Here is a 27,911-nt window from a genome sequence, read left to right as displayed (position 1 = left end):
GATGAAACAATTGGATAAAGGTAGCTGCTTCAATGGATTTTTGCCAAGATAAGGGTACTTCATGATAGAGCAACCAACACAGAGGCAGATCTGCCCAGGGAGATGCCCTGCGATGGAGCAGTAGGAAATGCTCTCATATCAACATGTTGGGGTGCCAACTAGAGAGGGGGCAGTGTTAGATCTACTGTTGAGGAATGGAATAGGGGAGGTGATGGAGGTGTGCGTTGGGGAGCACTTCGGATCCAGTGATCATGGTGCCATTAGTTTCAGCTTAATTATGGAACGGTCAACCAGTTTACCTATCTCGGCTGCACCATTTCATCAGATGCAAGGATCGACAACGAGATAGACAACAGACTCGCCAAGGCAAATAGCGCCTTTGGAAGACTACACAAAAGAGTCTGGAAAAACAACCAACTGAAAAACCTCACAAAGATAAGCGTATACAGAGCCGTTGTCATACCCACACTCCTGTTCGGCTCCGAATCATGGGTCCTCTACCGGCATCACCTACGGCTCCTAGAACGCTTCCACCAGCGTTGTCTCCGCTCCATCCTCAACATTCATTGGAGCGCTTTCATCCCTAACGTCGAAGTACTCGAGATGGCAGAGGTCGACAGCATCGAGTCCACGCTGCTGAAGATCCAGCTGCGCTGGGTGGGTCACGTCTCCAGAATGGAGGACCATCGCTTTCCCAAGATCGTGTTATATGGCGAGCTCTCCACTGGCCACCATGACAGAGGTGCACCAAAGAAAAGGTACAAGGACTGCCTAAAGAAATCTCTTGATGCCTGCCACATTGACCACCGCCAGTGGGCTGATATCACCTCAAACCGTGCATCTTGGCGCCTCACAGTTCGGCGGGCAGCAACCTCCTTTGAAGAAGACCGCAGAACCCACCTCACTGACAAAAGGCAAAGGAGGAAAAACTCAACACCCAACCCCAACCAACCAATTTTCCCCTGCAACCGCTGCAACCGTGTCTGCCTGTCCCGCATCAGACTTGTCAGCCACAAACGAGCCTGCAGCTGACGTGGACATTTACCCCCCCACCCCCCCTCATAAATCTTCATCCGAGAAGCCAAGCCAAAGAAGAAGAATTATGGAAAAGTATAAGTATGGTCCGAAGATGAAGGTCTTTGAGTGGGGAAAAGCCAGATTCAAGGAAATGAGAAGGGATTTCCAGGGAGTAGTTTGGGCTGATCTTTTTTCTGAAAGGATGTAGAGAAGAATTGGAGAGCATTTAAAGGTAAGATTTTGAGAGTTCAGAATCTTTATGTTCCTGTCAGGTCAAAAGGCAAGGCCAAATGTTCAAGGGAGTCATAGTTTTCTAGAGAGATTAGAAAGTTGGTTTTGGATAAGAAGGAGGGCTACATTAAATACAAGAAGTAAGGATGAGATGTTTGAACAATACATAGATTGCAGAAAGAACCTTAAGAAGGAAATTAGAAAAGCAAAAAGATACGAGGGGGCTACAGCAAATAGGCTGAAAGCAAATCCAAAAGGTTTTTACAAATATGTGAACAGCACAGGGAAAGTTAAGGATAGAATAGGTCCATTGGAAAACCAGAGCAGTGGAATGTCTGAGGAACCATATGAAATGGGGGAGATATTGAATAAATTCTTCTCATCAGTGTTCACAAAGGAAAGAGATATTGAATTGTATAGGATAGTTGAGGCAAAAGGGTTAGTTATGGAAAAGATCAGGATTAGCAAAGAGGGGATTTTAGAACTGCTGGGGTATATAAAGGTAGATACTTCTCCTGGTCCTGATGGGATTTTTCCCAGGACCTTAAGGAAGGTCAGGAAGGAAATAGTGGAGGCTCTGAAGTTGATTTTTCAACGGTCACTGGAAGAGAGTGTGGTGCTGTGAGATTAGAGGTTCTGTTGTTTAAAAAGGGTGCCAGGTGTAGGCCAAGCAATTATTGGCCAGTAAGTTTGATATTGGTGGTGGGGAAACTAATGGAAGGAATTCTTAGGGATAATATGTACAAAAATCTGGAAAGGCAGGGATTGATCAGGGATACCCAACATGGGTTTGTGAGGGGAAATTTGTGTTTGACGAATCTTGTTGAATTTTTTGAAGAGGTGACCAGAAAGGTTGATGAAGGTAGAGCAGTTGATGTGGACTGTTTGGATTTTAGTAAGGCTTTCGATAAGGTTCCACATGAAAGGTGAGTGAGGAAGGTTCAGTCTCTAAGGATTTATATAGATGGGTTCAGTGGTGGTTGGACGATAGGCACCAGAGAGTCATGGTGGACAACCGTCTGTCAGGATGGAGGCCGGTGAGGAGCAGTGTCCCTCAGGGATTGGTGTTAGGTCCTTTGCTGTTCATTATTTATATTAATGATTTGGATGACGGGGTGGTAAATTGGGTGAGTAAATATGCGGACGATACAAAAATAGGGGGAGTTGTGGATAGTGAGGAGGGTTTTCATGGACTACAGAAGGATCTGGATTGTTTGGTAAGGTGGGCTGAAAGGTGGGAGATAGAGTTTATTGTAGATAAGTGTGAGGTGCTTCATTTTGGGAAGAATAACCAAAATAGGACATATGCAATGAAGAGGAGGGCATTGAGGAATGCTGAGGAACGGAGGGATCCTTGAAGGTGGTGGATTCCCATGTAGATTGGGTGGTGAAGAAGGCTTTTGGTATGCTGGTCTTTATAAATCATAGCATAGAATATAGGAGCTGGGAGGTGATGTTGAGACTGTTTAAGGCATTGGTAAGGCCAAGTTTGGAGTATTGTGTGTACTTCTGATCTCCAAATTATTGGAAGGATATAAACAAGGTAGAGACGGTGCAAAGATTTACAAAAATGTTGCCTGGATTGCAGTATCTTGAATACAGAGAAAGAATAGACTGGGACATTATTCGTTGGAGCATAGAAGGTTGAGAGGGGATTTGATAGAGGTATTTAAAATTATGAAGGGAATAGATTGAGTAGATGTGAATAGGCTCTTTCCCCTGAGGGTAGGGGAGATTGGAACAAGGGGTCATAAGTTAAGGGTTAGGGGACAAAACTTTAGGAGTAACATAAGAGGAAGCTTCTTCACTCAGAGAGTGGTGGCTGAGTGGAATGATCTTCCGGAAGAGGTAGTTGCGGCAGGGTCAATTCTGTTATTTAAGAGGAGGTTAGATGAGTACATGGATGTGAGGGGGTTGGAGGGTTATGGGCAAGGGAGTGGGTAGGTGGAACTAGTGGAGTTAATGTAAATCGGTGCAGACTAGAAGGGCTGCTATGGCCTGTTTCCATACTGTAAACTGTTATATGCCACACATAGCCGAAGGCACTGCCTGAGACTTCCTGAGCCAGTTTGATTCCCTGGCAGACAAGCTGCCACATGGCCCCCACCCCACCTCAGAATCCTAACGCCACTGTCTCTGCATTCCTGCTGTGCTTGGATAGTTTCCTTTGTTTGTATGCTGGTGGTACTGCTACGGACTTGTCCAGTGTGCAGTTTTAAGGAGATCAATTGTGAATATCTCTGATCTTCCACCTATGCCCACCACACAGGTTGTGCGATTATGCTGTAGTACTTCAAATGGACCCTCATAAGGCTATTACAGGGGTGGTCCACATGCACCTCTACACACAAACACAAATTTGCAACTTTTTAAGTCTCTTGGAATGAAGGATGTCGTGATGCTATGTCCTGACATGGGAACTGGGGACAGTTTGCTGAGCCGCTCCTGCAGTTTATTTATGACTTCAGAGGGTGGCTCTTCTTGTCCTCGGGTTGCAGTTACGAATTCTCCAGGCACAACGAGTGGAGCTCCATATACCAATTCCGCCGATGATGACTGGAGATCCTCCTTGGGTGCAGTCCGTATACCAAAGAGTATCCAGAGTAGCTCATCTGCCCAATCTAGTCCCTGGAGGTGGGCCATCAATTCAGTCTTTAGGTGCCTTTCGAACAGGCCGTTGCACTGTAGGTCGGCTGTCATGCGATGGAACTGTGTTCCCAACAGTCGCGATAGCATTGTCTCATAGGGCAAAGGTAAACTGCCGACCTCTGTCAGAGGTGACATGGGAGGGAAGACCAAGAGGAGACACCCAGGCGGATATAAATGCCCTGGCTCAAGACTCGGTGGAGGAATCCGACAACAGGACCGCTTCTGGTCACCTAGTGAAACTGTCCACAATGGTGAACAGGTATTTCGACCCACGTGACACCGGGAGTGGGCCGATGATGTCGACGTGCACGTGGTTGAACTTGAAGAGTTGAAGTGGCACCTTTGTGTTTCGTTGCACCTTAGCCATCTGGCAGCCCATGCACGTCTTAGCCCACACCCAGTAGGCGACTTGGTTCCGGAGTCAATGCCAGACAGATATGTCGAAAACCAGACGGACCATGGCTCAAACTGAGGGGTGTGCCGATCCGTGAAGTGTGTCAAAAATGTGTCATCTCCACTCAACTGAGATGATGGGGCAAGGGTGATCCATGGACACATCGAAAGGAAAGTCATTCCAAAGGTGATGTCATTGAGGTGCAGAGTAGTGACTGCAGTTCAGTACACTGGAATCTCTTTGTCTTCTTGTGCTTCGGCAAGTGCCATATATTCACCCACCCCCCCACCGTTCCCCCCGCCCCCAGAGAAGGGGATCACAATGTCTGAATGCAGGAGTGGGACAGTGCATCTGCTACCACATTACTCTTACCGGAGATGTACTTAATCTTTGTGGTGAACTTGGATATGTAAGAGTGGTGGCACTGCTATTGGGCAAATGTTAGTGGTTTTTGGTCCGTGAATACTGTGAAGTCCCTGCTCTCTGGGAAATAGCAGAAATGTCAAACCACAAGGTACAGGGTCAGTAGCTCCCTATTGAAAGTGCTATATTTTGTCTCCAGGGGTCGTAGGTGCCTACGAAAGAACGCAAGAGGCTTCCAGTGTCCATTGCTGAATCTGATGTGTCCACTATTAATGCAGTCAGCAGGTCTATTCACAGGTGGACCAGCAAGGTTGCCTTTGCCGGGGCACTTTTTGTGTTCTCGAATGCTGTCATGGCCTCCTCTGTCCATTCCAGGTCTTTGGCTTCTATGGACATGAATTTGAACAGGAGCTTCATGCAGATGGTAGAAAGTGATGGTAGAAATTGATCATTCCTACAACCTCCTGTAGGCCTTTGACTGTGAGCAGTTTTGCCAATTTGAGGATGGCCTCCACTTTGACTGGTAATGGGACGACACCCTGGTTGCTGATTTGACGTCCCAAAATGTCGATTGAGGACAGCCCGAATTTGCACTTCGCAGGGTTTATTGTTAGACTGAAGTCTTGCAGGCAGAGGCAAAGTAAACACAGGTACTGCAGGTGCTGTTTGTGGGAGTGGCTGATGACGAGTGTGTCATCCAAGTACACAAAGAGAAAGTCCATTCCATGTACCACCATGTCCACAAGCCGTTGGAATGTCTAAGGCCAAATGGCATATGCAGAAACTCGAAAAGACCAAATGGTGTTATGATAGCAGTTTTTGGTATGTCTTGTGGGTTCACTGGGATCTGATGATACCCCCGTACCAAATCAATCTTCGAGAATACCATGAGCCCATGGAAATTTAGGGTAAAGTCCTGTAAATGAGGCACAGGGTATCAGTCTGCAATGGTAGCGTCGTTGAGTCCCCTGTAATCCCCACACAGTCTCCAGTCTTCTGTAGCCTTGGGCACCATGTGAAGCGGGGAGGCCCACGGGCTGTCGGACCTGCGCACAATCCCCCATTTCCTCCATCTTGAGGAATCCTTGTTTGGCCAGGCGCAGCTTGTTGGACAGTAGTTAGCGGGCTTGAGTGTGAAGTGGAGGTCCGTTGGTCATGATATGATGTGTGACGCATGTTTGGGTATGGTCATGGAGAACTGTGGTGCAACGATGTCCAGGAACTCCGCAAGAACCTTGGCAATTCATTAGTGAAGTACACCACTGAGTCCAAATGTGGGGCAGGTAGTTTGGCTTCTCCTAAGAGGGGAGATTGAAAGGTTTTCATATCTACCAGCCAGCACCCCTTTAAATCTACCAGCAGCGAGTGAGCTCTGACAAAGTCCGCTCCAAGCAATGGCTGAGAGACTGTAGCCAGTGTGAACCTCCAGGAAAATTTGTTGCCGCTAAACCGTCAGGGTATGTTTCGCGTACCGTACGTTTGGATTGTACTTTTGTTAACTGCCATGATACGGGTATCATAGCCGGTCAGGAGAAGGACACTTATTTTACTCCTGTGTCAACCAGAGACTTGAGCCCAGAGAGCTCATCCCATACATAAATCAGGCTGTTACGGCCATAGCCATTAGCAACGACTGCCCCTGGCGCTTCCCGGAAACACACATGGTGGTTGGCAATGCCTCAGTCCAGAACTCCATGGTGATAAAAACACCAAGAGTCTGTCTCGGTGACTTCTTTAATTGGGGTTGTGTGTGACCTCATTGCTGGTGCATGTGGACCCTGGGGCTTTGGGCGTGACGTAGCACTAATTTCAGTGAGACACCTGCCCTGCTGCTTTATGCACCACAGAACATCTGCACGGGCAGCTACCGCACGGGGGACTGCAAAGTCTTCAGCAGCCAACATGAGATGGATATCCTCTGGTATCTACTCTAAGAAGATTTTCTCAAAGAGCGAGCAAGGTTTATTACCATCCGCCAGCACCAACATGTCAGTCATTAGCTCTGATGGGGCGCAGTCATCCAAGCCATCCATATGCAGAAGCTCACTTGCGTCAGGAGAGACCGTATGTATGGAGAAGTAGGTCTTTTAAGAGCCAGATACCTTCTGTGATCTGGTGGATCACAGAGCAAGTCGACTACTCGATCTACCATTTCTTGTTCGAGGGCACTTACCACATTGAGGTATTTAGTGGCATCTACCGCTTTTTGATGAATGTGGAATTGTGCCTCAGCTTGTCCAAACCACACTTCTGGTTGACTTGTCCAGGACAGTTTGAGGGAAACTACTGAGTTGTCCATTTTAGGTCCAAAAGCCTTTTGGGCCCGTCGGGGTCACCAATGTGTTCACTATATAGTCACGCGAAATGAAGAGTTGTAGTCAAATTGAGTTTAAATTAAAAGCAACTGTTTACTGTTGGACCCTTGCACTTTTTAAAACCCTGGGCTACCAGCCACCCCCATGCCACTTAGAGCCGAAGGTGACATTATTGCACTGCTCGAGCTGGTTCAATTTCCTGGCAGGCGAGCCGCCACAACCTCAAATTTGTCATTAATGTGAAAGACTCCAAATAAAAGTACAGTAAAAACCTCTGGTATCTGATACCTATGGGGATTGGTAGATGCTGGAAAAGTGTATTTTCTGCTTGCTTGAGATTCACTCTTACAATGCCTAATGCACCTGAATTAAGAATAAACAGTTTAAAAGACAAAATACTATACTGTTCTACACTGTACAAACTTCATTGCATGCATATATAAACCTGAAAGCATTTTACTTTATTTTCATTTACATTTTTTGAAAATATTTAACCGTCACTGCATCTGCAGATTCCTCCCCCTCCACGGAGCCGCCTGAAAGATGAACAATAACGTCAAAGATAATTAACCCACCCCCCTTCCAAGTTTACAGATAAACCCTCTGAATGGGGCGACTCCTGCTAAGCAGGAATAAGGAAGCATGTTAAGAGAGTCACCCCAAGAGTAAACATCATCATCCAGCTCTTCATCCTGGGTGACGCCATCGCTGTCTCACACAACTTTGCTATGAGCAAAGCCCGACCAATGCCCTCTGCTGGCTGAATAATTGCTCCCATCTTCACCAAAGGTTTATGTGTTACTTCAAAGAACATTTACATTTTAAACATGTATTCTTTACCTTTTACTTTATTCTTATTTATTTTAAGTTTTCTTTCCTCAATTTCTTTGGTCGGTTGCTTGAGGCTGCAGGTTTCTTGAATTCCAGATACCAAGGGTTTTACTGTATCATCTTAGCCACTGTTTTATTTTGAACTCTCCATCGTGAAAGGTTGAGGAGGTGGAGTTATGGAGAGAAGCAACAAGGAGACAGGCCATTCAGCCCAGTGAGTCTGTGCTTACTATTAATTATCCATTTACACATTAATACCATTCTTTTTATTCTCCCACACATCTTCATCAACTCCCCAGCCATCAATTCACCTACCAAGCCACATGTCTGTAGGATGTGGGAGGAAACCAAGGAACCAAGGAAACCTTCGCGGTCACAGGGAGAATGTGGAAAATTGAAAAAGTCAGTATTCGAGGTCAGGATTATCATTTCAGATTTATTGTCAGAGTACATCACATATAGCCCTGAAATTCTTTTACCCGCATGCTTTTCTTTTGAATGAGGCAGTGGACCATTGAGAATGACCACGGGGAATGCCGCTGTCGGAGAGCAGCAGCAATCATCAAGGATCCTCACCACCCAGCACACACACTGTTCTCGCTGATGCCATCATAAGCGAGGTCTAGGAGCCATAAAGACTCACACCACCAGGTTCAGGACTGCTACCCCTCCACAGTCAGACTCCTCAACGACAAACTCAATCAGGAACTTATTAAAGGACTCCTTACTTTTGCACTTTATTGCTTTCTTCCTCTCTATTGTACGCTCCGTTTGTTTTTATTTCTTTAATGCAAGAAAACTGGAGCGTAGAAGATTGAGGGGGGACTTGATAGAGGTGTTTAAGATTTTAAAAGGGACAGACAGAGTAAATGAGGATAGGCTTTTTCAATTAAGAGTGGGGGAGATTCAAACTAGAGGGCATGGTTTAAGATTGAAGGGGGAAAATTATAAGGGGAACATGAGGGGAAATTTCTTTACGCAAAGGGTGGTGGGGATGTGGAATGAGCTTCCGGAAGACGTGGTTGAGGCGGGATCATTGGTTACATTTAAGGAAAGACTGGATAGTTACATGGAGAGGAGAGGACTTGAGGGGTATGGACCGGGTGCTGGTCAGTGGGACTAGGAGGGTGGGGATTTGTTACAGCATGGACTAGTAGGGCCGAACTGGCCTGTTCTGTGCTGTAAGTGGTTATATGGTTTACATGTGTACATTGTGTACAGTTGTTTTTGCACTACCAATAAGGGGTAATTCTGCCTCATCTGCATGGAAAAGAATCTCAGGGTTGTATGTGATGTGACATATGTACTCTGACAATAAATCTGAAATCCAATATCTGATCTACCAGTTGCACCACTGTGCCTATTGAATATGTAACATGATCATTTATTGATATAATCATTGAATATACCAAAGGCAAGGAATGATAGATATTTAATCTGCAGAAGAACCGAGGGATATTGGGTGCTATGGCTGACTCAATTAGTCATGAACTTATAAAGAGCAAACTAGAGTAGCCAAAATCTATTGTCATGAACATGTATTACAAAATTTGTTATTTCACGGCAGCGTTACAGGTGCAAAACATTGCTATAAATTGGTGCAAAATAAGAGGAAAGTGAGGTAATGTCTATTGTTCATTGTCCATTCAGAAATCTGATGGCTGAGGGGAAGAAGCTATCCTTGCGCTGCTGGGTGCTTACCTCTGGCTCCTCTACCTCCTTCCCGATGGTAGCAGTTAGAAGAGGGTGGTGAGACACCATTTCTTATGCTACTGTAATGGGTTAATGGGTTGGCATAGGGCGTAGGAGTAGTCAACATGGTTTTGTGCGTGGTAGATCATGTTTAACAAATCTTATCGAATTATTCGGGGAGATTACTAAGAACATTAATGAGGGGAAGGATGTGGATGTTGTCTATATGGACTTTTGTAAGGCATTTGACAAGGTTCTGCATAAGAGTATATTTTGGAAGGTTTAATCACTAAGTATTAATGTTGAAGTAGTGAAATGGATTCAACAATGGTTGGATGGGAGATGCCAGAGAGTAGTGGTGGAAGATTGTTTGTCAACTTGAAGGCTGGTGATTAGTGGAGTCCCTCAGGGATCGGTCCTGGGTCAATTGTTGTTTGTCATATATATATTAATGATTTGGATGATAGGGTAGTAAATTATAATTTAATAATTTTTATTGAATTTTATATATGCATCTATAAAAAAACTGTGAGAAGAAGAAAAATATGCTGTACAGGTACAGAGTAATTACAATAAAAATGAACATCAAACCTAATAATAAATAGACAGAATTCAATGTTATATCTTTTGTTCCTGCAGAAAAAAACCAAAAGACTGAAAGACTGTAACGAACTGATTCCAAATCTATAGCCTCTAAACTAAAAAAAAAGAGAAAAGGCCGTTGGGACACTTAAACCACCAAAAGGGATACAGTAACAGTCCGTTGGTGAATTGTCTTAATGTAAATAAGTAAGTTGAGGAAAAGACTCCAAACGCTTTGTATGTTACATACAAAATAGTAAACCACTGTATTATTCATTAAACTTTAAAATATTCCATAAAAGTTTGCACATTTTATTAAACTTAATTTCAGTTTTCAAAACATTACATCTAATCTTCTCGAGGTTCAAGCATGATAAGGTTTGGGTCGTCCATTGTGCATAACTGGGAGAGATAAAGTCCTTCACCTCAGCAAAATACACAGAGTAGTAAATTGGATTAGTAAGTATGCAGATGATACAGGTACATGATCCTTTTTCCGGAACCCTTGGGGGATAGTGTGTTCTGAATTTTGGACTTTTCTGGATTTCGGAAAGCCCACCTGAATTGTGCTGCCTATCCACCCCCACCCCCTTCCAGTCACCCAGCAGTCTCCCACAACGACCGTCTCCCCCAACCACGGTCCCTCGGCCGCCCAGCCACTTGCCTCGGCCGCCCGACTGCCTGCCCTGACCGCTGGTCCCTCAGCTGCCCGGACGCCTCCCCGACTGCTGGTCCCTCAGCAGCCTCCCCCAATCGCCCATCCCTCGGCCGCCCCGCCCATCGGCTGCCTCCCGCAACCGCGGTCCCTCGGCCATCCAGCCATCTCCCCCGACCACCAGTCCTTTGGTTGTCTCCCCTGACCACCAGTCCCTCGGCCGCCGGATGTCTTCCCCCAACCGCTGTTCCCTTGACCACACAGCCGCCTCCCCCAAATGCCGGTCCCTCAACCGCTGGTCCCCCGGCCGCCTCCCCCGACCGCCAGTCCCTCGGCCGCTTCTCCCAACTGCCGGACTCCACTTCCCCGATTTTGGAGATTTCTGGATTTTTGGTGTCCGGATAAAGGATCATGTACCTGTACTAAGATTGGTGGTGTGGACAGTGAGGAAGGTTTTCAAAGTTTGCAGAGGGATATAGGCCAGTTAGAAGAGTGGGCAGAAAGATGGCAGATGGAGTTTAATACTGATAAGTGTAAGGTGCTATGTTTTGGTAGGAATAATCGGCAAAGGTTAAATAGTAAACAATTGCGGAGTGCAGTAGAACAAAGGAGTTTAGGAATCCTGGTACATAATTCCCTGAAAGTTGAGTCACAAGTAGATAGGGTGGTGAAGAAAGGTTTTGGTATGTTGCCCTTCATAAATCAGAGTATTGAGCACAGGAGTCATGCTGAAGTTGTATAAGGCATTGGTGAGGCCAAATTTGGATTATTGTGTGCAGTTTTCGTTGCTAAATTATAGGAAGGATATCAACAAAATAAAAGGTGCAGAGAAGATTTACATGAATTTTGCCTGGATTTCAGGGTCTGAATTACAAGGAAAGATTAAACAGGTTAGGACTTTATTCCCCAGAGAGTAGAAGAATGAGGGATGAGCTGATAGAGGTCTTTAAAATTATGAGGGAGACAGACAGAGTAAATGTAGATAGACTTTTTACATTGAGGGTAGGTAAGATACAAACCAGAGGACATGGGTTAAGGGTGAAAGAGGAAAGGTTTAGGGGGTTCGTGAGGAAAATCTTCTTCACACAGAGGGTGGTGGGAGTGTGGAATGAGCTTCTGGCCAAAGTGGTAGATGTAGACTCGATTTTAATATTTAAGGAAAAGTTGGATAGGTATATGGACAAGAGAGATGTGCAAGGTTATGGGCTGGGTGCGGGTCAATGGGACTAGAAGGTGTTCAGCATGGACGAGAAGGGCCAAACTGGCCTGTTTCTGTGCTGTAATTGCTGTATGGTAGAAAAAGATGACTCAGGGAATTGTTTTCCAGCATTTATTCACTCCCTGCATAAAACAACGTAACAACAATTTCCTTCTGGGTTTTCATCGTTCCTGCACCTTTGCTCCTTTAGCCATGTGAACGGGAGTGTGGGGAACAGGAAGGGAGGGGCTTAGGGGGTGCAGAAGAGGTGTGCACTGCAAAAATAGTTCCCACCAGAAACATTATTAAAATAACAGTAAATACAAATAATTCATTGAGATAAAATTCACAAATACAGAATGGGAATAAAAATTATTAAAACACATCTTAACTCATTTACTCACAAGAACTGAATTCCCATGACAATGTGGCATGGTTCTGAATTTTATGAATTTCTCTGCAGTTGTATTCCTTGGGTTTGTAACACTCTGATACCTGGTACCCCTTCAACCATTCTTGAGAGCCAATCTCCAGCAGTCTGCCACCCGGTGTGCAGACACCACAGTCGCTAGCAACCCACAGCTTTCATATGCTCCTTGCCTCGAGTTGCCAACAGCATGTTGCCTATATGTTCTACAGCCACAGATCTGGTCACTCGTCCCCCACCGTGGTCACCCTCCTTTGGGTCGTCTCCTCTGCTTCTCCTTCTCAAACGGGGGAGGGGGGTGTTCTCCCCATTTTCTAGAGCCCTGCACCAGCCCTCCACTTCCCAGGAATCGGTAACCCTTCGTGGCTTCTGCCGATTATAGACACCAGCATCTTAAGAGCAAAACTACCATCGGCTCCATTAACAGACTGTTTAAAGCCTGTATGGAGCCAACAGTCGGACAGCATTTGGACTACGCGGGAGCACCATGTCTCTGCTCCCTACTCTACGTGGGTCCGCACCAGCATTGCTGTTACAGCAGCTCCAGGAATTCAGAACAGAAATAAGTCCAAAATGAAAATTTAATTTTAAAATAAATTGATGTTAGAAATAGCCAGAGAATCATACAGCACAGAAAGGGTCCCTTCAGCTGAGCTCTTTGCATCTACACTAATCCCACAATCCCGCATTAGGACCCCATCCTTCTGTGCCTTGTCTTTTTACGTGCCTGCATGAAAGTCTATCTGATTCAACCACCTCCTCCAGTAGTTCCAGATATCAACCACTCTCTGTGCAAAAAATACTTAACCCTCAGATCTCCTGTAAAACTCCTTTCTTTCTCCTTAAACCAATGACTTCTTGCTCTTTGTTAATATCGCTACTATGGAAAAAAGATTTTGACTGTCAATCTTATGTATTTGTCATTAAATCGCTTCTCGGCCTCCTCTGCTCGGGGCAAACAAGCCCATCCTGCCCAATCTCTCCCCAAAGTCCTCCAATTTGAAACAAAAACAGGAAGTGCTGCAAGTACTCACGGGTCAGGCAGCATCTGTGGAGAGAGAAAAGCAGAACTTTTCAGGTCACAGATGATCAGAACTGAGTTGTTGACCTCTGATGAAGAGCCGTTGACCTGAATTGTTAACGACCTCTTTCCATAGGGATAGTACCAGGTTAGGACAACAGGCAAGGAGAGCAAAATATCTTGCTTCATCCGGGACAAGGATCCATACCTCATTAAATGGAATAATAAATCATGGAACAGCATATAAAATTTTATAAAAGGTAACAAGCTAACAAAATTCAAAGAGGAAGAGAATATAGATGATAGAAAAGGGTAGGTTTTGAGATGAGATTGAAATTGGTGGTATAGTGGACAGTCAAGAAGGTTTCCCAAGATGCAGGAGGACAGAGATCATCCGGGCATTAGACAAAGAAATAGCAGATGGAATTGAACTCGGACGAGAATATTGGGGGCAGCAAGGTTAACACAATGCTGTTACAATGCCAGAGAAGTGGGTTCGAATCCAGTGCTATCTATAAAGGATTTTGTATGTTCTCCACGAGTCTGTGTGAGTTTCCTGCGGGTATTCTGGTTTTCTCCCACCATTCAAAAACATACCAGGCTTGTAGATCAATTATGTGCAATTGGGCGGCACGGGCTCGTGGGCTGGAAGGGCCCGCAACCATATAATATATATTTACCTCCTCTGGACGCTGTGAGATGAGCATTTCTGTGTGTTTTTTCTTTTAATTCAAAGGGAATAGGCTGGTTATTTCAAAAAGGAATCAGAAAGAGATCGAGTGAAAGTGCAAGCAACTGAGGTTTGAAGAGGAATCTGCAGCTTGAAGAGTTTGCACAGTCACGGACTGTGAGTCTGAGAGCCTCGCTCTGCTGTTGCAATGTCTCAGCATCCATAAACTCTGAGTTCGGCTTCATCTCTGGGTCTGACTTTGCAGCTACATGCAATAAGCATTCAGGGTATTTGTGTCTGCAGCTTTTCTGTTTGATTTGTCTCACCAGTTCTCGCATGTATGCCCACCCGGTTAATGAAATGAGGAAGGATTTGGGGTTCAGTGGCGTTGCAGTCACTTTACTGGATGAAGTGCATTAGGGTCAAGTGAAACACAAAAGAATACAGGTGCTGTGATTGTAGTAAAAGCCCAGAAATGCTGAAGGAACTCAATAGGTCTCACAGCATCCATAGGAGGCAAAGATATTGTATAACCAATGCTTCAGGCCTGAGCCCTTCTTCAAGGTATGAATAAAAAGCAGGTAAGTTCCTGAATAGAAAGGGAGAAGGGAAGACAGGGCAGGGGGAGGAGAGTCAGAATCTGCTGTTCTGCGCATAGAGGCGAGGGTGATCTGTAGGGTAGGTTAAGAGCAGAAGTCAGAGTACCTCCGATCATGATGGGGGCTAAAGTGGGAGGCCTGGAAACGGAGCTGGAATCCACGTGGCACAAGATGGTGGTGGAGACAAGTCGGCAGGAAGGACACATGGCTGTGGAAGCGAATCTGGATGAGTACATGGTTGCAGAGGTTCAGAGCAGCAGGGATTACAGATGGGGAGCAGGGAGAGAGAATCCCACAGAACCTTTGAAGAGTGGAGAATTTCTTCAGTGTAGCATCCCTCGAAGAGATTTCACAGTGGAGCCACTCTTGGTTCATGAGCAGATTATTTCCAGCAGCTATCAGACTCTTGAATCTCCCCTCAGTACACTAATCGTGCTTTATAATTATTCACTGTTTTTGCACTAAAATGAATGTGAATATTGATTATCTACCTTAGGCATTTATTGTCAATGAGTTTACTATCATAGTTTTTCTTTACAAATACCCATTTGGCTACTGCAAGTAAAAACTTTGGTGCATATGTTCGTTGGACAATGCGTAAGACAATGTGTAAACTCCTCATTATCATTTTGAGTAACTCGGGAACTGGAGATAAGAGTTCATATCCCCCACTAAGACAGCTGGGGAGTTTACATTCAGTTAATGAAGTCAATCTGGAGTTGAAGCTTGTCTCTGTAACAATGACTGTGTAAGAAGCCATCTAACACACAGCGATAGGGTCAACTCAACAGATTTCGGAAATGGCGCGGCCAATCACCAGATAAATGTTTGCTCTAAAGCCCATTGTCTTCTGAGTGAATAAGCAATACCGTATCGTGCCTTCTAAAGCATTTTATAGCGAAACAAGCTAGTTTGAACAGAAAACGCAAAAGACCGGCAGAGTGGCACATGTGGTGGAGGCACTGCATCACACCACCAGTGAACCTGGTGCATTCCTGACCTTGGTGCTGACTGTGTGGTGTTTGCATGTTTCCCTGTGACCGCATGAGTTTCTTCTACATGCTCCAGTTTACTCCTGGATTCCACGGGTGAACACATTGGTCAGTTAATTGACCTGTTTCCCTGCAGTACCACTCTATCGTGTGTGCACTGCATAATAGCACAGTCAGCAAAGAGATAACAATCAATGGTAACAGTAACATCACAAAAATGCTGGAGGAACTCAGCGGGTCACGCAGCACCCACGGGAGGTAAAGATTTAGAATCAATTTTTCAGACCTAAGCCCTTCTTCAAGATATGAGTAAAATGCAGGCAGGGGCCCGAATAAATAGGCTGGGGATGAAAGTGTAAGGGGTGAAGCACAGGCCAACATGCAAAAGGTGATCATTGGACATGGGTAGGAGAGGAAAGGTGAGAATTGTATTTGTGAATGCAGATCTGGAAGAAAGGAGACATAGGGATAGAACAAGGGGAAAAATGGAGGGGGGACGGGGTGTGATGGAGAAGCTAATAGAAAGTGGAGAGTCAATGTTAATGCCATCTGGTTGGAGGGTGCCCAGACTGAAGATGAGGTGTTGTTCCTCCACTTTGTGGGTGATCTCAGTCCGGCAGTGAGTGAGACCATTGACAGACATGTCAGCATGGGAATGGGGTAGAAATGGAAATGGGTTGCCAGTGCTAGATCCCCGCTTCTGCAGCAGATCTGTGTTAGCGGTGTGGATTGCACTGAGAGCCTGGGGACCTCTTCAAAACAAAACCATCTCATGTGGTTTGTTTGCCTTCTGGACACTAGGAGGAAATCTTATGAAACAAGGTTGACAGAGCTAGGGCTTTACATTTTGGTACAACAAAGGAGAAGTGACTTAATAGGGATATACAAGATTATGAGGGGCTTAGATAGGGTGGGCAGCCAGCACCATTTTCCCAGGGGCAGCAACAGTAAATACGGGAGGACATCAGTTTAAAGGTGAGAAGAAGAAGTTTTAGGGGAAATGCAGAGGTCTGTTTATTGCTTGGAGTGATGCCTGGAAATGCATTGCCAGGGGTGATGGTGGAAGCTAGGACAGTGCAAACATTCAAAAGACAGATAGGCACATAGAAGTAAGAAAAATAGAAGGTTATGGATGTGAGGGAAGGAAGGATTAGATTGTTGCGGAGTAGTTTTACATAGATCGGCACAACATCATGGGCTGGAGGGCCTGTACTGTCCTGTAATGTTCTATGTACATTAAAACCCCTGACATCTTGAATTCAAGCAACTGGCCATCTCAAGCAACCAGAAAATTTAAAAAAAATTGAGGAAAATAAATAAATAACTTTAAATAAATGTGAATAAATAAAAATTTTAATACATTTAAAATTGTAAAAGTAAATGTTCTCTGAAGTAACACTTAAACCTTTGAGATGGGAGCAAATATCAGACTTGGTCGGGCTTTGTTTGAATAAAGTTGTGTGAAACAGCAATGGCGTCGCCCAGGATGAAGAGCGGGTTGGTGCCGCTCGCTGTTGGGGTGACTCTCTTAACGTTCCTCCTTATCCCTGTTTATTAGTATATTAATAAGGTTTTATCTGTGGACTTGGGGGAGGGGGATTTTAATTATCTATAATGTCATTGTTCATCTATCTATGGCTCCCTGGAGGGGGTGAAATGTTTTCAAAGAATGTGACTGAAATGAAGTAAAATTCTTTAACCCTTTGAACTCTAGCCATTTTTTAACATTTCATAAAATATACTCCAGACTGGGTCCATGTGTAAACCTTTACAGTACAAACACCAGCTGGTGATTTGGTACAAAACCAGACACAGAGTGTATGCCCTTGTTGGTCGTCCCAGAAAACCAGAACACAGATTCCAAAGGGTTAACGTTTATATATTCATGTAAGTGAAGTTTGTTCAATGTAGATTTTATCTTTTAAACTGTTTATTCTTAATGCAGGGATAGTAGTTAGACATTGTAACAGTGAGTCTAAAGCAACCAGAAAACTTGCTTATCCAGCATCTATCAATCCTGTAGGTTCCGGATAGCATGGATTTTGCTGCATTAAGTAAGCATTGCTGGTACATAGGAGATTGCACCTCAATACCCCTTCAGCAATCCCTGAGTACGGACAGACCGTCACCTTCAGCCTGAGATCCTGAAAATGGAACCTTCGCCTCAGCAGTGGTGCAGCTCGCAAACGTAACACAGCTGCACCGTCAATACCACTCATCGACCCTAACCCCAACACTAACCCTAATGAGAGCTACTTGAGCAAAGATAGTGACATTGCGCCTGCCATTCTGACTGCAGCTTTTGATGCAGAATGCATGCAAATTTCCCCTGAAATAATAGAGATATCTGCTGCCATGGCAATGCCTATTGGTATGTGCATTTCTGCGTTATCTGGCAAAAACAGAAGTTGCAGGATATGAAATTGGGATTTCATCATTTCCCCACTGAACTGATTCATATCTTCTTGGCTGAATTTGATTTAAATCCCTGAAGGGTAAAATGTTATTCTTCATTTGATCAAAAATTTAGTTTAGGGCAGAATTAATGAGTGGAAAATATAACCAGTGCTTAGGATTTTTTTGTTTTGTGGTGAATTGCTCAGCCACTTAGGAGAGAACATTCTCTCTGTATCGGAATTCTAAACTCAGGAAGTTGATTTAGGGTGATTTCACCAAAGGTGCCTCAAAGGAATTGTTTAACCGTGAATTGCCTGCAGTGCAAAGTATTACAATTCAAACCAGCAATGACAAGACAATTCAAAAGGGTTAAATCTTAACTATATATATATAAATTAACAATATAATATCTTAACACAATTAATCCCACTATAAGTGTCTATAGCAAATATAAATAGTGTGTATGTGAAAAACCCAGACCATTACAGTCTGTACTCAAAAGGAAAAATCCCCCAAAACTCTAGGTCAGTCAGCCCAAAAAAACAGTCCACAGAATTCAATCTAAAAGTTCGGTGTCCAAATTCAGTCCCTTAACTGATAACAAAGGATGTCGTATTGAATTTTGGAGAAAGAAATGACTGATGGTGTGTTGCAGTAAACTTATGAATCCTCACTTATGAGGCATGTTCACTTTGCACAGCTCTCCAGCTGCCCTCTGCTCAAGAGGTAGGATGCAGGATGCTCAATGTCATCATTATTCTCTGTAACAACACCGCATCCACAGCTTCATCACTGGCATCCGCAGCTAAAGGAAATGGACTCTCTAAGTCATGTGACTTGAGCACAAGTTGGTGGCATAAAATGGCCTTCAATTTTACAAATGCTTCTTGGCAACATTTCGACCAGACCTATTTTTATCCCTTCTTAAGAAGTTTGGTTAGAGGGAATGTAATAGCTGCAAAATTTTTACAAAACTTGCGATAGTAGCCAATCATTCCCAGGAATCTTTGAGGAGTTTTCTTACTAATTGGAACAGGGAACTCAAAGAGAGTCAAAACCTTTGCCTCAACTGGTGCTAACAGCCCGTCCTACAACAAAACCCAGATCAGTAACAGTCACATGACCAAACTCAATTTTACCTAAACTAACTGTAAGGTTTGCTTTTGAAAGTCGATTAAACAATTCTTCTAAATCAAGGACATGCTCTCCCTATGTGACACTAGTTATAACTAAATCATCAAATGTACACACCTGTGTGCTTCAACCCGAATTACAAAATTAATCATTCTTTGAAATGTCCTGGAGCATTCTTCATTCCAAAAGGCATGATATTGTACTCATACAGCCCAGAAGAAGTTACAAATGCAGAAAGCGCTTTACCCCTTACAACAAGTCAATTTTAGTAAGAAATGTTGCCCTCTCCACCTTGTCTATACAATCATCCTCTCTAGTCAGTGCAAAACCTAAAAGCTTAGGCACTAAAACACAAGGTGAACACCAATTTGAAGTAAACTTTCAATTTCCTGATCTACTAATCTGCACTTTTCCATATTCATCCAAGAGGGTAGCAACACCTACATCAACATTATGATATGCTATGGAAATTCCCTGAGGTACATCTGGAAGTAAATTCTCAAATTATAAAAGTAACTGTTATTTTATTTACTTTCTGAAGTTTGGAGATGAGCCAACTTTGTTTCCAAGTCCTGCAAAACCAGGATATTTTCCAACCTCAGACTTATCAATTTTTGTGACCCATGACCTTCTCTGAAAATTGTTTTATTTGTCTCTTCATTATCCTGGTCGATAACCATCACCTCTGGTGAAGGTTTAGTTTCGCTGTGAGACATCTGCTCAAAATGTGGCTTGATCATATTTACACGACAGCCCTCAGTTTCTTATCTGCAATTAGGGTTTCAATAACATAAGTGACCTCATTAATTTTAGACTCAATTTCAAATGGTCCTGAAAACTGAGCCATAAGAGGATTTGAATGTGTAGGAAACAGAACTAACACTTTGTCAGCAGGTTTCAATTTTTTCATCTTTGCCTTGCAATCATACCAAACCTTCATCTTCTGTTATGTGGCCTTTAAATTCTTCTTTGCCATTTTGCAAATTTTATGCAACCAATCCTTAAATTTAAAGACATAATCCAACAAATGTACATGCATATCATTATTAACCCATTGTTTCTTTAATAAGATTACAGGAGCTCTCACCTCATGTCCAGAAACCAACCCGAATGGACTAAAACCAAGTGAATCTTGGACAGACTCCCTCACTGCAAATAAAAGCAAATGAACTCCTTCATCTTAATCCTTTTCATTCTCAAAGCAATAATCATGTTTTTTCAGGGTCAATGGAACTTTTCCAAGGCCTCTCAACTCTCTGGATGGTATGCAAAAGATACAATCTGCTTAAATCTTAATTCATGAATGACTTGTTGGAATAAGCCTGACAGAAAATTACTCCCTTGATCTGACTGAATTTTATAGCAGGCCAACCAAGGTGAAAAACTTTAATAAAGCTTTCACAATTGTCGTAGCTTTAATGTTTCTCAGAGGAATGGCATCTGAAAACATTGTGGCTGCACACATTATTGTCGACAAATAAAGATTCCCAAACACTTTTGAGAAAGGCACAATGAAAGCAATGTAAGGGTGGTACTTTGGGCCCTAATTAGGTTTACCCACCACCTGACAAGTGTGACAGGCCCAGAAAAAGCTTTACAACATCCTTTCCTAAATGAGGCCAATAAAATTGTTTCATTATCTCATCCATAGTTTTCTTTACTCCAAAATGACCACCGAAGGTTGTACTATGAACTAAAGTTATAAATTCATCCCTATAAGCTTTAGGGATCGCAGTATGCTGTACTACTGCCCAATTTTCATTGGCAGGAACATCCTTTGGTCTCCACTTCCTCAACAATACTCCATCTTTGACATAATAACCCATTGGCACTTTCTTAATTTCCTTGTCAGAGAGAGCCTTATTTCTCACCTCAGCAAGATCAGGATTCTCATTTTGCCTTGCCATCAACTCCTGTCTGGATAGCGACAAATCTGTACCCTTAGGTTTATTATCTGTGCTTGGGTCCAATAAAGAAGATTGCTCAACTTTTACCAGGTCATTTCCACCTGAATGCTATTTTTGATTATCACCGACTTTATTTTCCATTAAATCATTTTTCTGCATTGATTTTTTTTAAAAACATTGCCCTTGTTATAGCACAAGCTGGGTAAATATCAGAGTCACTCTCTGTTTCACCAATGACTAGCTTAGCTGTCAGGAACAACCTTACCCTCCACCAAGTCATTGCCTAACAACAGTGAGACTCCTTCCACTGGAAAATTTGACCCAATTCCCATTGTTACAGGTCTATTAACCAAGGCTAGTTTTAATACTATTTTGTGCAAAGGAATGGGATCAATATCACCTCCGATACCTCTAATCAAATTTATTTCACCAGTGTCACTTTCTTCACCAAATTACAAAACACTATCTAACACAAGCAACTGAGAAGCCCCAGTATCTCGCAAGATTTCCAAATCCTCAGTCACAAAAGGTTGGAATACATCCCTAATCTTATCAGTAACTTTGAATCCTCCTTGGTTTCTAAACCACTTCTCACTTTGACTACAAGCATTCGGTGCTACCTCCTTTTCTCTCTTTCATCACAGGATAACTCACAATCACATGACCAGCCTTCTTATTGTAGTGGCAAAGGGAACCTGAAAGTTTTTTTTTTACCAACTTCCATTCTTCTTTGCTCCTAATACTAATTCCAAATTTATTCTCCACCTTACTTGGATTATCCATAGTGTACTTCTGAAAAATTTTGCCTGACATCCACTTAGGCTTATGTGGTAAAGCATATTCATCTGCTAACTTAGCTGACTCCTGCCAAGTTTTCACCTCCTTCTCATCCAAGTATGCTTTAATATATTCAGGAACATCTTTTAATCTCCTCAATTATTATCGATCGATTATAATCATTGTTTACAGTAATCTGTTTAAGATTGGCTTGTTGATTTTGTAAAATTCCTGAACTTCTGTCTGGAAGCCTCTGGAACCAACTCATAAGCTTGGAGTATAGATTGCTTTCACATTTCATAATGATCAGCTTGCTGGGTGGTAAGGGCAGTATAAGCTTGTTGAGCTTTTCCTTTAATTGCATTTTGTAACATAAGAGACCATTGGTTTTGTGGCCAATTTAAATTCACAGCCACTTTCTCAAAGCGCTGAAAATATTTATCTATCTCAGTTTCCTCAAATGGATGAACTTACCTAACTTCTCTACTGGCCATAAACCCCTCACTATGACCAAGAATTTAATCTTGGGTCTCTTCTTCTGTCATTTTCCACTCTAATCTTTTCCAGCTCATGTAGTCTAATTTTCTCATTTTCTAATCTCTTCTGTTCCATTTCGATGTCCAATTTCTTTGTCTCTTGGCTGCATCCAATTCTAATCTCTTTAATTCCAGCTATATTTGCGCAGAAGTTTTCCTCCTGGGAAAGTGATCTAACACTTCTTCAAACTCTCTTGCTTCTATGTTGTATTTTGCAATTTTCCACACTGTCTCCACCTTTTTCATTTGTGGTTTCACTGAAGCAATTGCCAACTCATTGTGCTTTTTTAGCCATTTTCGAATGCCAAAAATCCATCTATATCCATTGCTGTTGGTTTGTTTCTGTTGATTTCTTACACACACACTAGTTTTTAATTATCGTTACCAAAGAAATTTCCAAGGCCAGACTGGAATTCCATCAATCACCAAGCTCCATCTTGTTTCAGACTTAGATGACCGATCACTAAACAATCAACCTCAAAGATGGTCTTGTAGGATTTGTTTGAATCCCAGACGATCCCCCACTTTGTTACGTCTCAAACCAGTAACAACAGAAGACGCAATTCAAAAGGGTTAAATTTTAACTCTATATTTATAAATGACTATTAACAACATAATGTCTTAACACAATTAGCCCCACTATAAGTATCTAGAACAAATATATAGATAGCATATATTTATAAACAGTGTGTATGTGAAAAACCCAGACCATTATAGACTGTACCCAATATTCAAAAAGGAAAAATCCCCCAAAACCCCAGGTCAGTTCGTTAAGTAAATGAGTCCAAAAAACACAGTCCACAGAATTCAATCTCAAAGTTCAATGTCCAAGTTCAGTTCTTTAACCAATAACAAAGTACGTCACATTGAATATTGGAGAGAGAAATGTCTGATGTTGGATTCCAGTAAACGGATGAATCCTCACTTACGAGGCATGTGCATTTCACACAGCTCTCCAGCTGCCCTCTGCCGCTCCAACTGCTGCTTTCTGCTTCACAGCTGGATTCTCTTTTTGTTCTCAAAAGTTCCAAGCACTCAGCTGTACCACAAGTTGCAGAGTGTTCTTAGCAGAAATCTATCCTTTATAATGCCAGTCCATAGTCCAAAAGGTCAGTCCATGGTCCATAGCAAATGAAACACAAGGGCTCAAGACTCTCTATTGCCAATAAAACCTGAGGTGTGGTCACTGACGTCATGTAGGAGACATGTTGGTCAGATACACACAATGGATTTCTCCATGACAATCCATAGAACCAAAGAACATTGCAGCACAGAGAACAAGTCTCTTGGCCTTTCGAGACTGTGCCAAACTATTATTCTCCCTTGTACCACTGACCTGCATCTGTCCATACCCCTCCATACCCCTCTCATCCATGTACTTGTCCAAAATTTTCATAAATGTTAAAATTGAGCCTGCATTCACCACTTCAGCTGGCAGCTCGTTCCACACTCCCACTACTCTGTGTCAAAAAATTCTCCCTAATGTTCCCCCTAAACTTCTCCCTTTCACCCTTAACCAATGTCTTCTAGTTTGTATCTCACCTATCCTCAGTGGAAAAAGCCGACTCTATCTATGCCCATCATAATTTTGTACACCTGTCATTCTTCTACAAAGTGATAATGATTAGACTATCTCATCTTGAGGTGACGTTGGTTGGCTGAAAGGCGATATTTTCCCTGCTCTTCCTCAAAACAATCCCATGATATTGTTTCCTATTTCCTCCCACCCATCCTCCCCCACAATGGTCTTCATTTTAACATCTCACCTGATAGATGACAGTGGAACTTAGACACTGCCTCAGCACTAAAGTGAGTTTGATATCGAAATGACCTGTACTAAATCACCCAGGGAACAAGGGAAATATTAATGGGAGCAGAGTGTTCTTGAAAGAGACTCCATTATATGAATGCATTTTGTTCATGAAAAATATGATCCAGGAGTACAATACAATCATGACATGTTTTTCTTTCCAGTCATTGTACTGTTGAATCAATCCATCTGCTATTCATACTTCCTCTTTAAATAATCCACCCATGAAGTGTTTGAGAGGCTGTTCCATAAGATCCAGTGGTTTTAGAACCTTAAACTACACTCCTTTTTCACAAAGATTTTGCAGTGGCTGGCAAGTATTTCATGTTACATCCTTGAACTGTTTATTGCAATGCCTCTGTAGGGGGTGCAAATGGATTCTCATGTCTGCTCCTTTTAATCCAGGATAAATTAGGCAATTGCATCACCCAAATAATTCCAAAATAATAACTTGTCTCCCTAAATTGCCAACATCACTATTGGCAATGCTAAAACATTGATACCCCTATGGACGCTGCAAGTTCCTCCAGCATTTGTGTTTTTACTACAATCACAGCATCTGTAGATGCACAAAGGAAGTTCTGGGCCAATTGAAATTGATCCAAAGTGTGTCCTAGAGTTTAAAGAGAGGCCAAAGTCCATTCTTCAGGATTGAACAGTGTAAGAGCAGGGCAAGGCTCACAAGTACTGCTTTAACTCCTAATAGTCTGCAGGTTGCCTGTAAAGATTTTAAACAACTATTTTGAGACCTGAAAAGATGTTAGGTCAACATCTTTAAAGGTTTCTTTATGAAAAGTCCCTGGGTCAAAACCTGGAATTCTCTTCCAAACGATATTGTGGGATACTGTCACCACAAGAACGTGGCTCATCTCCTCTTTCTCAGTATGACAATTGAAAGAAGACAATTGAAAATTTCTACAGATGTACCATGGAGAACTTTCTGCCCGGTTGTATCACTGTTTGGCATGAAGGTGCCAACACTCAGGACAGGTAAAACCTCCTGAGGGTTGTTAACTCGGCCAGTGACATCACAGACACCACTCCATGAAGGACATTTACGAGAAGGGGGTGTATTAAGAAGCCAGCCTCTATCCTCAAAGGCCTGCACCACCTAGGCCATGCCCTCTTCACTCTGCTACCATCGGGGAAAAAGGTACAGGAGCCTGAAGATGAGCACACAGCGGCACAAGGACAGCTTCTTCCCCGCTGCCATCAGATCTCTGAATGAACAATGGACCACAGAGAGTACCTCACTGTCTGTTTCTTTGGTTTGCACTAATTTTATTTATTTTAAAATGTGATTGAAATAAATTTTTCCACTCTGATGCTGTTACGTGACATGTTCATGACAATAAATTTTGATTCATACAGCCCTTCCAGCCATAAGCCCTTGTAACCAAAATGCCTCAATTAACCCACAAGGCCCGTAATTTCTGAGGGTTGGGGGGAAACCCAAGCAGACCTGGGGAAGAACATGCAAACTCCTTATAGACGGGGCCAGATTCAAACCAAGGTTGCTGTACTGTAATAGCGTAGCACAGAAACTGAAATCATGGAAAGTTTCATTCCTGCTGTCATCAGGGCTCATCTTTGCCATTTGTCTGAATTCCTTTAATACCCAAAATACATTAATCTTGATAGAACATCAAGCAGGAACAGACCCTCCAGCCGACAATGTCTGCAACGAGCATGATGTTTGTTGAACTACACCTCTGCTCTTTGCACATGGTACATCCTTCTATTCCCTGCATATTTGTGCGTCTATGTAGAAACCTCTAATGCTGGCATCTTTAGTGCTTCCACCACTGGTCCCAACAGTCCATTCCAGGCATCTACCATGCTCAGTGTAAAAAAAAATGTCTTGCTCATCTCCTTATGATTCTTCTACCCTCCCTCCTCCATCTTAAACTCACATCCTTAGTGTATGAAATTATTACCCTGGGAAAATGATTCTGTCCGACTACCATATTATGTCTCCTCTCAGCTTCTGACACTCCAGAAAAAACAATCCAAGTGTGTCAAACCTCTCCCCATAGCTCATACCCTCTCAATCAGGGGACATTTTAAAAAATTCAGACATGCAGCATGGTAACAGGCCCTTTCAGCCCATGAGCTGGTGCCACCCAATTACGCCCAATTGACCTAAAGCCCCGGTATGTTCCGAAGGTTGGGAGGAAACCGGAGCTCCTGGAGGAAACCCACACAGACACGGGAAAGACATACAAACTCCTAACAGATGTCGGATTCATACCCAGGTTGCTGGGGCTGCAGCAGTGTTTCACTAACTGCTACGCTAACCTGGTAAATCTCTTCTGTACCCTTTCCAAAGCCAACCACACCCTCCCTTGTAATGGGGGTGACCAGAATTGAGCATAATTCTCTGTGCGGCTGAACCAAAGTTATGTACAGCTGCAACATAGCTTCTTTACTCTAAAAGCCCATCTTGAATATATTTTATTTTTGAATATGTTCAATGACAAAGATGTCAGTAGAGAATTCCAAAGATTCACTCTCCTTTAGGAAGAAGAAATTCCTTCCCATCTCAGACTTGGATGGCCAAACCCAAACCACCCTAGCCATAGGAAACACAATTCCCGCATCAAACTTTGTAAGAACTTGTTATGTTATGGGGTCAGAGTTGCGGTTGGTGCCCCTATTCCAACACTCACCCAGTACCTGCCACATCTCCTCAGCAGGGGCATATCTAGGGTATGGCAGGCATGTGATGTGCCTGTGACACCACAAAGGGGGATGCCACTTGAAGGTGGGTTCTACTTGAAAGGGAGTTCCATTTGAAGGGGGGCCAGGCTGCACCCCTCCCTCTGTCGTCCTAGCATTTTCTCTCAATTATACAATGCCAAACACAACATGGCGGCCACCAAGTCCAGATCTTGTGAGATCTCCTTGTCACTGTGCATTTTTACACATTGGCTACCCCTGCCATGTAGAGCTCGTCGAAAGAACCAAAGACTTGTTGATCCAAACCAAGGCTTTTATTAGCAAAAGACCGGAGCTCTTCACAGGTGGCCGACCAGTCCGGAATGATCCGACCTGGCTAGGGACACAACCCTTAAAGGCCCAAACAATAGGTGTGGCTTAGCTCTCAGCCAATCGCTGTAAGCACAGTCTAGATACAGTAACTATATACACTATGTACATTGGTGATAGATCTGTACTATCACATGCCATAAGCGCTATTTTGCATAGATACGTCCCTGCTCCTCAGGGCCTTATCAGTCAATAGACAATCCTCAGCTAATCAGCACAGCAAGCTCCCATAAATGACGTAATGATAACGAGCTGTTCTTTTTCTGATGTCAGGTGGAAGATAAATAGTATCCAAGAGAATGGAGTCAAAATGGTGCCCAAAGTGCAGCACAGCTCCCCCTACACTTCCTCCATCACAGTTCTCCTGGGGGGGGGGGGGGATGGAAGGAAGGAGAGAGGAAGAGGATTGGGACCTCTAAATGCGCATTGCACTTTGTTTTAAGTCCTCAGAGGTTGACAACATTTTTCTAGTGACTCAATGAGATGTTTAAAGTGCAAAATAGCTGCTTTTTGTTAAATGATGATGTAATTGCACTCTGTAGCACTGCCAAACCTTTAAAAATCACTCTCAGTGTGTTTGCGGAACAGTCAGTTTGATGCAATGGGAAATGATCACTTAGGAATCTAACAAAACTGCCGCATGAATTTTGGCATAGCTGTCCAGGG

The 27,911-nt window shown here is 43.2% G+C and overlaps 1 long non-coding RNA gene across 1 annotated transcript in view; it reads right to left on the bottom strand.

Moving 5' to 3' along the window:
* LOC138752258 (uncharacterized) overlaps window positions 1-26,906 on the bottom strand; it is a 41,385-nt gene extending 14,479 nt beyond the window's left edge. Inside the window, exons 1-2 of the long non-coding RNA XR_011350454.1 lie at window positions 26,867-26,906; window positions 20,255-20,316 (exon numbers count right to left, since the gene is read on the bottom strand). This is a non-coding gene — a long non-coding RNA (uncharacterized lncRNA). The remainder of the gene's footprint in view (window positions 1-20,254; window positions 20,317-26,866) is intronic.
* Window positions 26,907-27,911: the final 1,005 nt, after the last annotated feature.

This window comes from Narcine bancroftii, chromosome 2 (genome assembly GCF_036971445.1).
Source record: "Narcine bancroftii isolate sNarBan1 chromosome 2, sNarBan1.hap1, whole genome shotgun sequence".
Classification (NCBI taxonomy): Eukaryota; Metazoa; Chordata; class Chondrichthyes; order Torpediniformes; family Narcinidae; genus Narcine; species Narcine bancroftii.
This window is presented reverse-complemented; position numbering and strand designations above follow the sequence as displayed.